Here is a 15864-nt window from a genome sequence, read left to right as displayed (position 1 = left end):
TTTATTTGCTCAAACCTGTGTGTGTTCTGAGTCAGCCACAAATTTTAACAGTACAATGATCACGCTTACGTTTTCGTGGAATATAAAGGTTTTTATACCTTGTCCATGGCATTCAACTAGAGACATATTTTTATTCTCATATTGCTTGAAAATGGTGGTTTTCTTAAAAATGTGGAACACCCTTTTTTAGTAGTTTCTCCTTTAATTGGGCTCACCTGGCAAATTGGGCTCACCTGGCAAACTAGTTATCGGAGGTGTCAATATTGATTTCAGTGATCAAAAGAGCCCTGATGCTGGGGATACACGGTACGTTTCGGTACCGTGTATCGACCAGCTGATCCGGCCAGCTGATAATATTCAGCTGGCCCGATCATGCCACTCGACCCGCGCCTGCTTGATTCGAGTGGTGATAAGGAAGCGCCGGCGGGGACGAGCGGCAATAGATTCGCGCGGACGAGCGGTGATTCGCCGGCATCGAGCCGCTGGCTCGATCCGGCGCAATAAACAAGCCGTGTATGCATGGCATTAGACACAATACCATCCATGAATTTAATTGCAAAACAAAAGACCAAACTTAACTCGGGTAATGTCTTTTCCAGGAGTCGAAAGGACAGCACCCCTGGTGAGCCCTTAATTATGCCAAATTCCTTTCTGCCCAATGTAATAGTTGAGCTGTCTGTGCCCATAAAACAGAACTCCTTGTGCCTCCCTGTCGATTGATGTAGGTTACCACACTGCTGTTGTTCGTACGGATTAAGATATGATGATGCTGTATCTCCACACTGAAATGCAGAAGAGCCTGGAAAACTGCTTGTAATTCCCGACTGTTGGATGATCTGCTTCTCATAATTCTGTTCCAGGGACCCTGAGCAGGAAGCAAGTCCAAGTGAGCTCCCCACCCCCATGTACTTGCATCGGTAGTGATTATCTTCTGAGAAGGAAGCTTCCATAAAGACCCTCCCGAAGATGAGCTTGGTTCTACCACCACATGAGATACACCTTTATCCTGTATGAGATTGTCACTTTTTTGTCTAGTGACCTGATATCCCTGTTCCAAGTTTTGAGGATCCACATCTGAAAAGAGAGAACAGAGTTAAGTAGGGCCACAACCTTTTTTTCAGGAAGAAACAGCTTTTCAGCAGAAGTAGAAATTCAGAACCCCAAATATTCCATTTGTTGAGCGGGGTGAAAAGAAGATTTACACCAATTTAATCCCAGGGACTGCAGAAAACCCACACAGATCTCCGTTTGTGAAAGCACTGACTCCACCGAATGACCCCATATCAGTAGGTCATCTAGATAGCTCAGAACATTGACAGATCTGTGTCTTAAAACTGCCAATACTTCTGCCATGATCTTTGTAAACAACCAGGGAACAGAGGCTAGACCAGGCATGGGCAAACTCGGCCCTCCAGCTGTTACAGAACTACAAGTCCCACAATGCATTTGCCTTTATGAATCATGACTGTGGCTGTCAGACTCCTGCAATGCTTTGTGAGACTTGTAGTTCCTTAACAGCTGGAGGGCCAAGTTTGCCCATGCCTGGGCTAGACCAAAGGGTAATGCATTAAATTGAAAATCTCTCACCTTTCCTTGGAGTTGAACGGCAAACCTGAGATACTGCGGAGAGCTGAGATGAATAGGCACATGCAGATACGCATCCTTAGATTCAGTGAGGCTAGAAAACAGTCCTTCTGTAAGAGATTTGTTACAGTTTGAATATTGTCCATACGAAACCTTCTGTATTTTACTGCTTTGTTTAGATTCTTCAAATTTAGAATGAATTAATAGTCTCCTTGAGGTTTCTTTACAAGAAATATCGGAGAGTAACATCCCTGATCCCTTTGGCAAGAAGGAACTTCTCTGATTACTCTTTTTTGTAGGAGAGACGATACCTCCTCTACTAGAGCTATTTGTTGCAATGGATCTCTTAGGACTTGATTGACCATAAATCTTTTGGGGGGAGAGTGATTGAATTCTATATTGTAGCCTTCTAGAATTATGTTTAGTAACCATTGGTTTAAAAAGGCCTGTTGCCAAGTCTCGTAAAAGTGGGCAATACTGGCGTCATTGTTTGGTAGTATATGTAGATGGCGTAGCCCAACTCTTTCCTCTCTGAGATTTATAGGGGGCCCCATCTTCTCTTATTGGAACTTCTATTATCTGTCTCCGTTTTACTTTGGGCTCGAAAGGAACGTTTAAATGGAAACGACATTTTCTTAATAGGGAAATTCTTTTTCATGTTAGCTGTTCTGTCTAAAGTGTCATCCAACTTTGATCCAAATAGAAGACCTCCTTCACAAGGGATTCCACATAATTTGGATTTGGACTAATTATCCCCCTGCCATGTTTTTACCCAAACACCTTTACGGGCAGAATTCAAAAGAGCCGTAGTTCTAGCTGTCAATTTAACTGTGTCGTCAGCTACATCTGTCATATAGTCTGAAGCATTAAGAAGATTAGGGAAATCCTCTAGAATTTCCTCACGAGGAACCCCGGATGCTATTTTGGATTGGGTCTGTAATAACCAGGCTTTTAGGGATCTGCCAACCGCCGTGGAAGCTATGGCTGGTTTGAACGTTAAAGATGAAGATTCCCAGGCCCTTCTAAGTAAATTATCTGTTTTCTTGTCAATAGGATCATTCAAATTACCAAAGTCGTTGAATTGCAAATCTGATTTTCTGAATACCCTTGATATAGATGGCTCAAGCTTAGGAGCAGGTCCCCAGAATTTTTGATTGTCGGGACTGAAAGGATACAGTTTTGACAGAGATCTGGGCCAGAATGCCCTTTTCTCCGGCGCGTCCCATTCCTTCTTAATCATATCTTTAAGTGAGGAATGAACAGGTAAAAACGTAGTCTCAGGATCTGACAAGCTTTGATACATCCTATCTAAAGGTGTTAAGGACCTTTCTTCTGCCGCAATACCCATTGTAGAATGCATAGCAGACAAAAGGCCCCGAACGAGGTCAGGAGAAAAAGCTAATTTATGCACTTTGTCACTTTTTACAACTTCTTCTTCCCCTGAAATCTCTTCCAAGGAAGAAATCTCCAATTCCCCCTCTGATAGTTCTGAACCATCTGATTCCACATGCTTCCTTTTGCGGGTATGTTTAAGCTGCTGGACAGGTGGAGAGGATGGGGGTAGGGAGGAAGGACCTGAATCCACAACATCAAGTGGAGGAGGAGTAGGTACTGACTGAATGACAACTGGCTGCTCCGTAGGTGCAGAAGTCGAAGGTGCAATAGCTGAATACTTAATTTCCTTAATTGCTGATGACATTTCAGAATGCATCCAGCCCATTAAATCCTTAAAGATTAAAGGAGATTCATCCTTAACCACTTTACTGGTACAATATTGACAAAGTTTCTTGTTGGATGAAGAAGAAATACAAGTATTACAAATTGCACATCGTTTTTCTGCTTTAGGTTTGTCAGATTTGTCAGTAGATTTGTCCGTCTTATCCAATTTTGCTGGTTTGGGCTGAAAGCAAAATCAGAAAAGAGGCAATCAGTATCTAAACCCTCATAAATAACTTATATTCAAGTAAGTGATAAGCAAACTGACACCCTGTGAGTTGCTTACCAGAGAGGGGTCAGTGCCAGGTTCCACAGAATTTGCTGAGGAAAGGCCTGCAGCATCCTCCATGATCTCAAGCAGCAAAGAGAGATCAAGTGTAAAAAAAAAGTTTTAAATACCTTTTGCAGTCATCAGTAATCCTCCTCAGGTGTTATCCATTAGAATTTTGCCCGGCCCCTGCCGCCTACTTCCTGGTAAGGAAAGTCACGTGGGATGCCATCACGTGACCCGCCTCCGGCTTCTGTTTCCGGCCGTTAGATAAATGCGCGCGCCTACGTGCATAAAGCCTGCCTCAGTCTAGGAGAAGCCTCCGATGTGCTGGGCTAAAGAGCTGCCGGTCGCCTGACAGACCCTGACCCATCCCCAGCCATAGCGCTGCTCCTGCCGCCAGGCATGATTGGCAAAAAAGGCCCCTCCTAAAGCGTCCCGTCCGGGACAGAAAAAACAACTGGAGATACTGGTAGGAGTGCCTTGTTATATACTAGTGTAAAGAAACTGCTGCGCTCTCCAGACCTGAAATAAAATCAGACTCCACATAGGGTAATAACGTTCAGAATATACAAATAGTTCCACTACTAATGACACTATTTTGACTTCAGCAGAAGCCGGTGCATGAACAGAACCTCCGTGCCTGTAATCTCACTCAGTGATCACTCAGTGCCAATCCCCAAGGAAATATATGCCAAAAGGCTCACCAGATGCTGCCCACCTCCGCTTGCAGGTGGAAACAACGCTTAGATTAGCTGTCAATCAATAGCCTAGAGCTGGTGTTGTAAATCTTCTTTTAATCCAATCAAGTTATCTCAATAAAAAAATATAAAAAGGTACATAGCGTAATCCTGTACAGTTAGCCTCTGGGCGCATATAAAATTGCACTTACGCGTCCCGGAGTTTATTCAGCACATGTAAATCCTTGCCGCTGCCCATCCGCTGGGTCTACGCAATAAAAGGAGGACTTCCGCGGTGTTCCGCTCCTGGTCCTGCTGGATGGTGTAATGGTTAAGGGCTCTACCTCTGACATGAGAGACCAGGGTTCGAATCTTGGCTCTGCCTGTTCACTAAGCCAGCACCTATTATTCAGTAGGAGACCTAACCAAGTCTCCCTAAGGCCCGGTTCACATTAGCGGTTGTTTGCCAAATGGACCGGATGACCTGACCGGATCCGGACCGGATCCGGATCGGAACCGTACGGTTCTGATCCGGATCCGATCCGGATCCGGTCAGGTTGCATCAGGTGGTAATCAGGATGCGATCCGGATCCGTTTGGCAAAGTTAACGTAAAAAAAAAAAAATGTTGGGGTCTGGAGGGCAGCAGAAGGGGGACCTGTGGAATCAGACCCTCTGCTGTTTAGCACTCACCTCCACCTCCGACATGCTGCCAACATCCTGCCAACACCTCCAGCTCGTGCTGCTCCACTCCAAAATGCTTGCCCATGTGTCCCCAGCCAATATCGCCGCAAAAATCCGCATGGGAAGTGGGGTAGAACATCCGGATTTCTCAGCCAGTGTGTTGTGCGGCCTCCGGTTCCCATTTGTTTGTATTGGCCGGATGGTGCAGTCCGGCTCCGCCCCGGATACGGCTGCCGGAGGGGCCGGATGAAAAAATAGCGCATGTTGGAACGGAGGCCGGAGTCCGGATCCGGCCCGGATCCGGTCCGGCTCCGGTTCTGCAGAACGGACCCATGTGAACGGACGCATAGGCTTTAATTGCTATGCCGTGCGTCCGTTCCGTCCGTTCTGCAGGCGGTGCGGCTCCGGCACGGCGATTCCGGAGGGCCACCGCAAGTGTGAACCGGGCCTAACACTGCTTCTGCCTATAGATCGCGCCCTAGTGGCTGCTGCTCTGGCGCTTTGAGTCCGCCAGGAGAAAAGCGCAATATAAATGTTATTTGTCTTGTCTTGTCTTGGTCCTACCCTCAGCCGCAGGGTCTATCCTTCGTACGCGCTCCTCCTTTCATTGCGTAGACCCAGCGGATGGGCAGCGGCAAGGATTTACATGTGCTGAATAAACTCCGGGACTCTAGGCTATTGATTGACAGCTAATCTAAGCGTTGTTTCCACCTGCAAGCGGAGGTGGGCAGCATCTAGTGAGCCTTTTGGCATATACTTCCTTGGGGATTGGCACTGAGTGATCACTGAGTGAGATTACAGGCACGGAGGTTCTGTTCATGCACCGGTTTCTGCTGAAGTCAAAATAGTGTCATTAGTAGTGGAACTATTTGTATATTCTGAACGTTATTACCCTATGTGGAGTCTGATTTTATTTCAGGTCTGGAGAGCGCAGCAGTTTCTTTACACTATTGTATCCTAATCTGGACTTTCTGCAGCGATCCCAGGGACTGGTGAACAATTTACTTTTTCTTTTCTTTGGAACTGTGGTGCAGTGTTTTAAATTAATCCTTGTTATATACTGCCTGCCTTATAAATTATGCAGATTTTTTTAATCTTTTAGCTTCCTGTCCACGGTTGAGGGAAGAGAGACAAGTCTCACCAGGGGTGCTGTCCTGAATGACGTCCTGGGAAATAGTTAATCTTTATGACACTTTAATACAATTTGCAGAATGATTTGGAATGCAGTGTATATGCTATATGTAAATGGTGTCAAGGCTGACTGGAGGGTCTAGAGTAGGGGTGTCAAACTCAAATACAAAGTGGGCCGAATTGAACACACACTGGGACCTATTTGCACGCTATCCTCAATTTCTACTGACCACCTTATAAAGTTCCCTGGTGTCTAATGCCCCCCCCCCCCTTCAACCCCTATGCAGTTCCCTGGTGTCCAGTGGTCCTTCCTCCCCTATACAGTTCCCTGGTATCTAGTGGACCCTGCCCTCCCCTATACAATTCCCAAGTGTTTAGTGCTTTCTCACTATCTCCCCATATGGCTTTCCTGGTTTTCTAGAGCATCACCTCCAATATAGCTTCCCTGGTGGCCTAGAGTGGGCCAAGCATAATGCAAAGTGGGGAAAGCACTTGAGGGCCATATTTAATGGCTCTGAGGGCCAGATTTGGTCTGCGGGCCGGAGTTTGACATGTATGGTTTAGAGGTTTCTCCCAGCTCACAAATAATATATTAGTGCACTGGAAATGAAAACAGAAGTTCAACACAACTTTGTTAACAAAGCTGTTATGTATACATAGGCAGGCTTATGAGCTAACTCTACAGAATATTTATTTCCTCGGTTTATCAGTAATTGGTCTGCACCCTATGCAACCAAAGCAAAAGATGTTTGGATATTTGGAAGTCAGTCATAAAAGTAAATTGCACCTTGGCACAAGTTTATTTCTTAAAAGTTAATATAACTAAAAGTTTGGATGCAGGGAAAATGTTTGACAATGTAAATTGGTGAATAAACAATGAATTCACTGTTAAGAGTAAGCCCCGTCACAGAATGGGACACTGCAGCTTTTGACTTGAATCCCAATAGCTTGTCACTGGATTAGACTGGAGCATGTTCAGGAAACAACACTAGTATTGAGATTCTGGCATGCTCCAGCCAACATCACAAATGTTACTGCCTATTGGTAACACGGCTTCTGCTTTAGTCACAAATTGAGGTAGGATAGAAAGGTGCTGGCACTTAAGCTAGGGGTTCAGGGAGGGTTGCAGGGCTGCAGACCAGGTATCCGGTGCGATGCAGATAGACCAGCGTGCTCAGGCTCAGATAGACATCATATGCAGGCAGAGAAAAGCATGAGAAATGTCGACACTGCTGTAAACTGCTTGTTTATTCATAACACATGGTGCAACATCGTGAATTCAAATTTATGCATATTGAGACGTAACATACCGGTTTGCTGGTAAAGCTGTGCGGTAGGTGCTGGGGGATGAGAGCCTTGCGGCCGTTTCGCGCAGATGCGCTTCTACGCTTGGTCACATATTGCCAGCGTTTTTTATGTTATTTAAAGAGACACTGAAGCGAAAAAAAATTATGATATGATTTGTATGTGTAGTACAGCTAAGAAATAAAACATTAAGATCAGATACATCAGTCTAATGGTTTCCAGTACAGGAAGAGTTGAGAAACTCCAGTTGTTATCTCTATGCAAACAAGCCATTAAGCTCTCCGACTAAGTTAGTCGTGGAGAGGGCTGTTATCTGACTTTTATTATCTCAACTGTAAGTAAACTGTTTACTTTTTCTCTGCTAGAGGAGAGGTCATTACTTCACAGACTGCTCTGAAAGACTCATTTTGAATGCTGAGTGTTGTGCAATCTGCACATATTATAGAATGATGCAATGTTAGAAAAAAACACTATATACCTGAAAATAAAAGTATGAGAATATTTTCTTTGCTGCTAATCTTCTAGTAATTATTCATAGTACACAACCAATTCACTATATCATATATTTTTTTTCGCTTCAGTGTCTCTTTAAGCTCTCTTGCTTCTTGTAAGTATTACGTTACAATATTATGTTGCACATACAGTATGCTTTTTGGATTAAATCTAAAATTATTAGATTGACTCGCTGTGTACTAAGCAAATAATTCACAACTCCTACAGTGACTGCTGTGCTACCTGTTGTGAGTATAGTAACTGTATAATTAGTGACTGTAAAAGTGCCCATACACCTTAAGATGGACACCAGATATGGCCAAAAGATTGATCAGAGAGGGATCAAATCTATACACACACTAGGCATAGATTCCTAGATCTCAGCATGAAATCTTTTAAAAATCTATAGAAATACAGAGTTGCACTCTATGACACAGTGCAACACCATGGGTCAATCTTCCGCTGCTCGATCAATATTCTTGAATCTGTTGATATATACCGGTTTGATCAATTTTGGGCCAAAATTTATCAAATTATTGATCAGGTCGGCTCTTTGGGGTACTGAGGTACCAAATCTTCTGGGAATCTACATGAAATGTCAATAAGTATATGGCCATATTCAGTTCAGTCTTAAGTTGTTTTTTTTTCCTGAAATCCACGTCTGGTTTAAAGGTACATACACAGGCCTGACTAAAGTGGCCGATAACGATTGCCTGAGCCAATAGGCTTGTGTACAGCGGCCGCCAACCCCCAACCCGCAAGCGATCCGGCCGGCAGATCAACTCACCACACACAACGGCAGATCACATTGACTGCGCCATTCCTTCACCCGCAGCGTGACATCACACATGCACCACTCTATCGTCCCTCTGCCCCGATTCTTCCCCCCCCGCCCAACCGCATAGCAACAGAATGTGTCGTCGGCTTCAGAGATGACACGCGTCTGTACAGGCCTGCCATCGATGTCACCCTGGGGGATTGGGTCCCCATCCCCTACGACCGACATAAAGTCAAGAGGTGTACTCACTTTTAGGTGTGTGTGTGTTTTTGCATGTGATTATAGCATATAGATATAACCATACACACAATTTACCTAAGCTGTTCATTTATGTACAACAGGAAAACAATGTGACCAGCAAGTTCGTTTTTTCCCAGATAAAAAATGTAATGAGGTATAGCACTGGTTCTAAAGCAGGCCATACACATCGATTTTCCTGATTACTCAGGCAAAATCGGCCTGGAATCTATTTGTAGAACATATCAATTGATTGTAAAAAACAAATCGTTTTTGGGTTAAAAATTGATTGGAAGTGTCAATCGGACAGGAGCAGTAGCCCATTGATGGAACATAGCACATTAAACAGAGCAGCACTGCATTTCAATCAATTCTCCAGCTGAAATCTGTTGAGAATCCATGTCCTGTGTGTGGAAGGTATCTATACCTCTCTGATCAGATTCCGATCAGAGAGGGATTGATCAAATTGCTGCATCAGGGAGATATTGATGTCTGTATGTTTCTATCAAGCAAAATATGCCAGGAACAACTTACATTTAGGTTACAAAACCGTTGTCTTTTTATGTACAAACCGTTAATACTGAATTACACATTAAAATACAAAAAAAAAATAATTAAGTTTTTGTAGTAATCACTCTTCATTTATAAAATCAACACAACATGTAGTGTGACTACAGAATCCTGTTACAGTATGTTGTGGGGATTGTCTAACATGACCAGGGCCCAATTTGGAAACCATTTTTCACAGTTTTCAAACTACAGAAACGTTCATCAAATCATTACAATGTCCAGCAGATTTCTCATGTTCTCTATCCTGAAATGTGGAAAATATGACTTGCAGTTCTGGGAAAACCCTTAAATGATGAAATAAAATACTGAATCCCACATTGTGGCTAGTTGGACTTCTGTTAATCCTAATAATATTAATGACAGATGTTTCCATTTTACTTTAATTTTTTCATACCTTTTATAAATGTTCTCACCAGGGATTACCTGGACGACAGTCAAGCATGATTTCTATGTACTCTTTTAGTTTTAGTGAGTACACCCGCGTAAGTCATGTGCTTGGGCAGTGTGGCTGGCCAGGGCCCTAAATGTAAGTGGCGACCTGCTCACCACTAGCTCTGGTCCTGCAACCACTCACTACCAGACCAAACATAAGGAGCACTGTTTGTTGGTGGTATAGTGCTCTCCTTAAAGTTTAACTGTTGGGCATAAAATCAAAAGTCAATTCTTTATTTTTATCTGGCAAACAAGTAATAAGGATGCTAATCAGGCAATCCAAAAGTTAAAATCACTATTACTTTTCCTGTTGATAAATGATCATTCCCCAGTTTACCTGACTCTTTGGTACACACAAAATTTGGTTCGCATAAAGGAAGTTGCAGGGCATGCTGGGTTGTCCTTTTTTTTGCCTATCTACTTTCCCCTAAGACTTAACTAATGTAGCCTGATTAGCTGAAGCCTCTTTCCCTCCTGTTTTCCCCTCCCACACCTCTGTTCCTCTCGGATTGGCCAATATTTCTTATGTGGAGACAATATTATTATTATTATTTATTGTATTTATAAAGCGCCAACATATTACGCAGCGTTGTAATACAATACACTATCTATAGTGGAGGGCGGGCAATGCATACACAATCAGGCAGAGGAGAGTAAGGGAGGAAATAACATCAGGAATGGCTTCAAGATAGACACAGTAAAAATGGAGAATCCTAAGAAGCGTTTTCTCTTTTTTCACTGCAGAAAAATCACTAAAATCAAAACGTGGACAGTGCAATACATCTGTTATGTAAGTAGAGCAAGTATTTATCTACTTATATATGTGTTTTTTTTCCTGAGATAGTATGGCTGACTCTTTAAAGTACAACTAAAACTGCTTGCAGAGAAATGCAATAGTGCTTACCAGGTTACTCGTGATAAATCTAGTTAAAGTAAATAGCGTTGGAGAGGGTAGTTAGGCATCAGTAGAGGGAGGATTCTGTGTTGAAATAGGGTTAGGTTTAGCTGTAGTAAAATATCGGTTTTATTTCCTGTATGCCATTGCACTGCAAAATAGTAAAATATTGGTAAATATACCAATATTCTACTGGTGGCTATTTTGGGTGTACAAATTTCCAGGTGCCCTGCATGTACGCCAAAAAGTATTTGTAATCTCCCAAGCTGTTCTCCAATTAGTTTATATGGTGTCATTGCATGGCTAAGATGCATGATTCTAAATTTATCAGCATTACATTTCATCTGTTATTTACTGCCTGTATAGCTACTCTCAAAATCCTTCTATAGTATGTGAATATTCTGCTGAGTGTTGCTATTTCTATGTCATGTTTGGAGGAACAAAAGCTTGCAATCCATGTATATTATGTATATTACTTTCCAGGGGCGTTCCTAAGGTCGTTGGAGATCAGGTGCACCTGTGGGCACTAGATGGGGGGTATATGCGGCGCGCTGCTTGTGCCGCGGCATACATGGGCATGGCCATGCAGTGAGTGGGCATGGCCATGGATGGGGCCAAATGTACATGAACTTAGCAGCAGTGTAAGCTACAGATAACGGGATAAGTGGGAGCGGCTGACCTCTGATCTCTGATCGGAGGCCATTCGGAGGCGGCCTGGTGATGCGCTGATCCCACTTTTTGCACAATTTTCAATTTTACTTGGTAGCGCGCCCAGGCTATGCATATGCATAGGTAGGATTTAGGTAGTGTTAGGTCCCCTCCCATGGAGGATGAAATTCTTTGCAGTGGGAGGGACGAGTACTTAACAAGTTGCATGCAAGCTGTTACAGGAAACCAACATCCTCCAGTGGTAGACAGGTCATGTGTATGCTCAGTGTGTATTTTATCCCATAAGTGGGGCTTGCACTCTTTTGCAGGTAGGCACTCATCTGTTTTTAAGTAGCGCTGTTCATTTCCTTGCTATGTACTAATTTAATTCATTTTTGGTCAGCCGCTCCCACTTAACAGCTTTGCTTTTGGTGTATATGCAGAGCCTCTGTTTGGGTTGAAGGCGCGTTTGCAGTCTCTGGGGGGGCTCAGCGCATCTCTGATCGGAGGCCATTCGGAGGCGGCCTGGTGATGCGCTGATCCCACTTTTTGCACAATTTTCAATTTTCCTTGGTAGCGCGCCCAGGCTATGCATATGCATAGGTAGGATTTAGGTAGTGTTAGGTCCCTTCCCATGGAGGATTGACTTCTTCACAGTGGGAGGGACGAGTACTTAACAAGTTGCATGCAAGCTGTTACAGGAAACCAACATCCTCCAGTGGTAGACAGGTCATGTGTATGCTTAGTGTGTATTTTATCCCATAAGTGGGGCTTGCACCTTTTTGCAGGTAGGCACTCATCTGTTTTTAAGTAGCGCTGTTCATTTCCTTGCTATGTACTAATTTACAATCAGTATAGGCATAAATCAAAGATGTATACGCACATACAATTTTGATTGGTCAATCACTGACCAATTTTACCACCCCCATGCAGTAAGTGGGCCAACAGGCAATGAATTTGATGAACAGAGCTAAAATTGGGTAATCCAAATTGTATGTGTGTACCAGGCTTTACAGCTAATACTGTACATACTGAAAGTAGCAGGGATCAGCATACTATACAGCTGGTTTCCAATCAGTAAAGTCACAGTGAAACACCTGTGTGGTCACGGGTGGAGACAAATTTACATGAACTTAGCAATGGTGGGACATTAGATTAGGACAGTGGTGGCGAACCTTTTGGAGGCTGAGTGCCCAAACTGCAACCCAAAAGTCACTTATCTATCGCAAAGTGGCAACAGCAATTTAAACTAAATACTGTACAAACATTTTAACTCATACATGAACATTATAGAAAATCCAAGTTGAAAATAAACTGTGAAGATAAACAATTTCATCCATCCTACTCCTGAAACATGTATTCATTTTTTTAGAACCTCCCAGTTTTATTTTCTGTTTCAAAAAGCTCAAAAAGTAGGTTTAATACTATTGTCTCGTATGACAATGATTCAGCTTTTCCCATAGTCTCACAGTTAGCAATCATGTGACCCCCAACAAGACAAATTCAGCAGTCATGAGGCCCCTATCAAGAAAAATTCAGCAATCATGAGGCCCCCAACAAGACAAATTCAGCAATCATGAGGCCCCCAACAAATCATGGGGCCCCTAACAAGACAAATTCAGCAATCTTGAGGCCCCCAACAAGACAAATTCAACAATCTTGAGGCCCCCAACAAGACAAATTCAGCAATCATGAGGCCCCCAACAAGACAAATTCATCAGTCATGAGGCACATAAATAGACAGCATTTCACATAGGCAGAATGCCCCCTTAATATGGTAGACACCTCTCACCTGGCTTCTGAATTCTCCTCTACTGGCTGCTGTGCCTGGCAATACTGTTTTTGGCAGGATTGGGGATGATGTGTGGGCTGAAAGGCCTGGCAGTGATGCTGTGACCTGGCTGGCGGTAATGCTGGGCTGTGCTTGGCTGGTTGAAGTAAATGCTGGCCTGACTGGTGGTGATGCTGTGGCCTTTTTGACAGTGATTCTGGGCTGGTTGGCTGGTGGTGATGCTGAGCTGGCTGGCAGGGATAGTTTAGGTAGTGACAGGTGCCCCCTAGTTAAGGTAGCGCCAGGAGTCCCCCAGTTTAGGTAGTGACAGGTGCCCCCAGTTCAGGTAGACACAGGAGCCCCCCAGTTTAGGTAGTGACAGGTGCCCCCCAGGTTAGGTAGTGAGTGACAGACGACCCCCAGGTTAGGTAGTGAGTGACAGGGACCCCCAGGTTAGGTAGTGACAGGGACCCCCAGGTCAGGTAGTGAGTGACAGACGACCCCCAGGTTGGTAGTGACAGGGACCCCCAGGTTAGTTAGTGAGTGACAGGCGCCCATCAGGTTAGGTAGTGAGTGACAGGCGCCCCCCAGGTTAGGTAGTGACAGGGACCCCGAGGTTAGTTAGTGAGTGACAGGCGCCCGCCAGGTTAGGTAGTGAGTGACAGGCACCCCCCAGGTTAGGTAGTGAGTGACAGGGACCCCCAGGTTAGGTAGTGAGTGACAGGCACCCCCCAAGTTAGGTAGTGAGTGACAGGCGAGCCCCAGGTTAGGTAGTGCGTGACAGGCGCCCCCGCCAGCAGCGTCAGACCTCAGTATCAGCCGGCGACCAGTTAGAGCGGGCACACGGCCACGGACCCACCACGCTGTATATGCGGAAGTGATGTCACTTCCGCATATCAGTGCGGTGTCTGCTAGGTCCTAGCGCCCGCACCAGTGGTCACCGGCTGGTCGGAGGTCTGAAGCTGCCTGGGCTGTCTGGCAGCGGGGACAGCCGGGGGGGGGGGGGGGGGGACAGCGGGGCACCCCTGTAAACTAGATTAGGGGCACCCTAAGGACATGTTGGGGCAAGGGCTCCCCTAAAATAGGGCTAGCGACGCCACTGTTACTTTCCCAATATTTTATTTTGCATTCAGAAAGACGTATTCTTAGTAAACCCAAACTGATTGCATGAAATTATATTATTCTGAGCTATATAAGTTAATATTGAGTATTTTATGATACCTTCAAATAAATTAGGTAGAGATGATATTAACCACTTGAGGATCGCAGTGTTAACCCCCACCTAAAGACCAGGCCCTTTTTCTTGAAATTGGCCACTGCAGCTTTAAGGCCAAGCTGCAGGGCCGCACAACTCAGCACACAAGTGATTTCCCCCCCCCCCCTTTTCAGAGAGCTCTGTTGGTGGGGTCTGATCGCTCCCCTGTGTCTATTTTTTTAATTAAATATTTTATTTTTACAAAATATTTCATTATTTTTTTTTTTATTTTCCCTGCTCCCTCCCTCCCCCTGCCAGCCAATCAACGTGATCGTGATCACTTCCGCAGTAATGGAGGGGACAGCCGTGTCACATGGCTGTCCCCTGCTGCAGATCTCAGTGCTGTACAATGTTTATAGATGGCGGTTTCACCGTCTAATAATCCGCCTTCCAAGCAGGAGATGTGTGCGCAACCTGCGTGCAATCTCCCGCTAGTCCCATAAGAGGCCGTTCACGCCAATCGGCGTGGAGCGGTCCTGGGGCTGCTGCACTGCTCACGCCAATTGACGTGGAGCAGTCGGCAAGTAGTTAAGCTTACAGGGCTCTAATTTCTTACAAGACAACAAAGTGGCCAGAGAGGACAGCGAGGAAGCCCACGCACCTCAAGGGCCAGAGGAAGACCCAGTTAAGTATAAATATACCCATTATCGTCTCAGGTTTCCTTTAAGCTGGCCACTAAAGGTCCACTTTGTATCAAAGAATGGTTTGAGCAAACAGTTAAGTGCGATCGGAAATAAAATGCGGTATCACATTGATTGAAACCATCAACAAACCAATCTGTACTTCCTCCCCAGTACAACCGATTTAAAGAAAACATTTTCCAGTCAACTAAATTGCTATCAAAAGATCATTTTTAGAATCGTTCAGTCAATTGAGGACACCTCTGGAGTTTATTTTGTGCCAATCATATCACGATTCGTAAAGGGGAACTTCAGCCTAAACAAAAATACTATCATTAAATTACCGTACATTAGTTATGTTAATTAAAATAGGTAATATAATCTCTTACCCACCCTGTTTTAAAAGAACAGGAAAATGTTTGTGATTTCATGGGGACAGCCATCTTTTTGGTTGAAAGGATGTGACAGGGAGCATGAGACACAGTTCCAATTGTCCTCATCACCTCTCCCAGCTGCACGCGTTAGGCTTCAAATCTCAAATTCAAATTTTTAAAAAACAAATTTGCGACAAACAGCAGAAGGAGAACAACAACATCAGAAATCCCATCATGCTTTGCACAGCATCAGGGAAAAAATGCCAGAGCAGATTGATGGGGCGGAGCTTAGCTTCTGTGCAGCTAAAAATGAGGTTTGGGTAAGAAAAGTTCTGATGCTGTAAAACTGTTAAAGAGATACCAAGCCTTTTCAGTGCTGCTGAGTAGATTTTTAGTCTGTAGGTTCACTTTAAATAAAAAAATGGA

General features: G+C 44.3%; 1 protein-coding gene across 7 annotated transcripts in view; it reads left to right on the top strand.

Annotated features, from left to right (window-relative positions):
- FGF1 (fibroblast growth factor 1) overlaps positions 1–15864 on the top strand; it is a 204726-nt gene that overhangs the window by 172776 nt on the left and 16086 nt on the right. Inside the window, exon 1 of one of the 7 annotated variants that reach the window (XM_068277513.1) lies at positions 1267–1286. The exons of the other annotated variants lie outside the window; for them this stretch is intronic. The gene's annotated coding sequence lies outside the window, so the exon portion shown is untranslated. Of the gene's footprint in view, positions 1–1266; positions 1287–15864 lie in introns of those variants that run through there. 7 annotated transcript variants of the gene reach the window in all.

Source organism: Hyperolius riggenbachi, chromosome 3 (assembly GCF_040937935.1).
Source record: "Hyperolius riggenbachi isolate aHypRig1 chromosome 3, aHypRig1.pri, whole genome shotgun sequence".
Taxonomy (NCBI): Eukaryota; Metazoa; Chordata; class Amphibia; order Anura; family Hyperoliidae; genus Hyperolius; species Hyperolius riggenbachi.
This window is presented reverse-complemented; position numbering and strand designations above follow the sequence as displayed.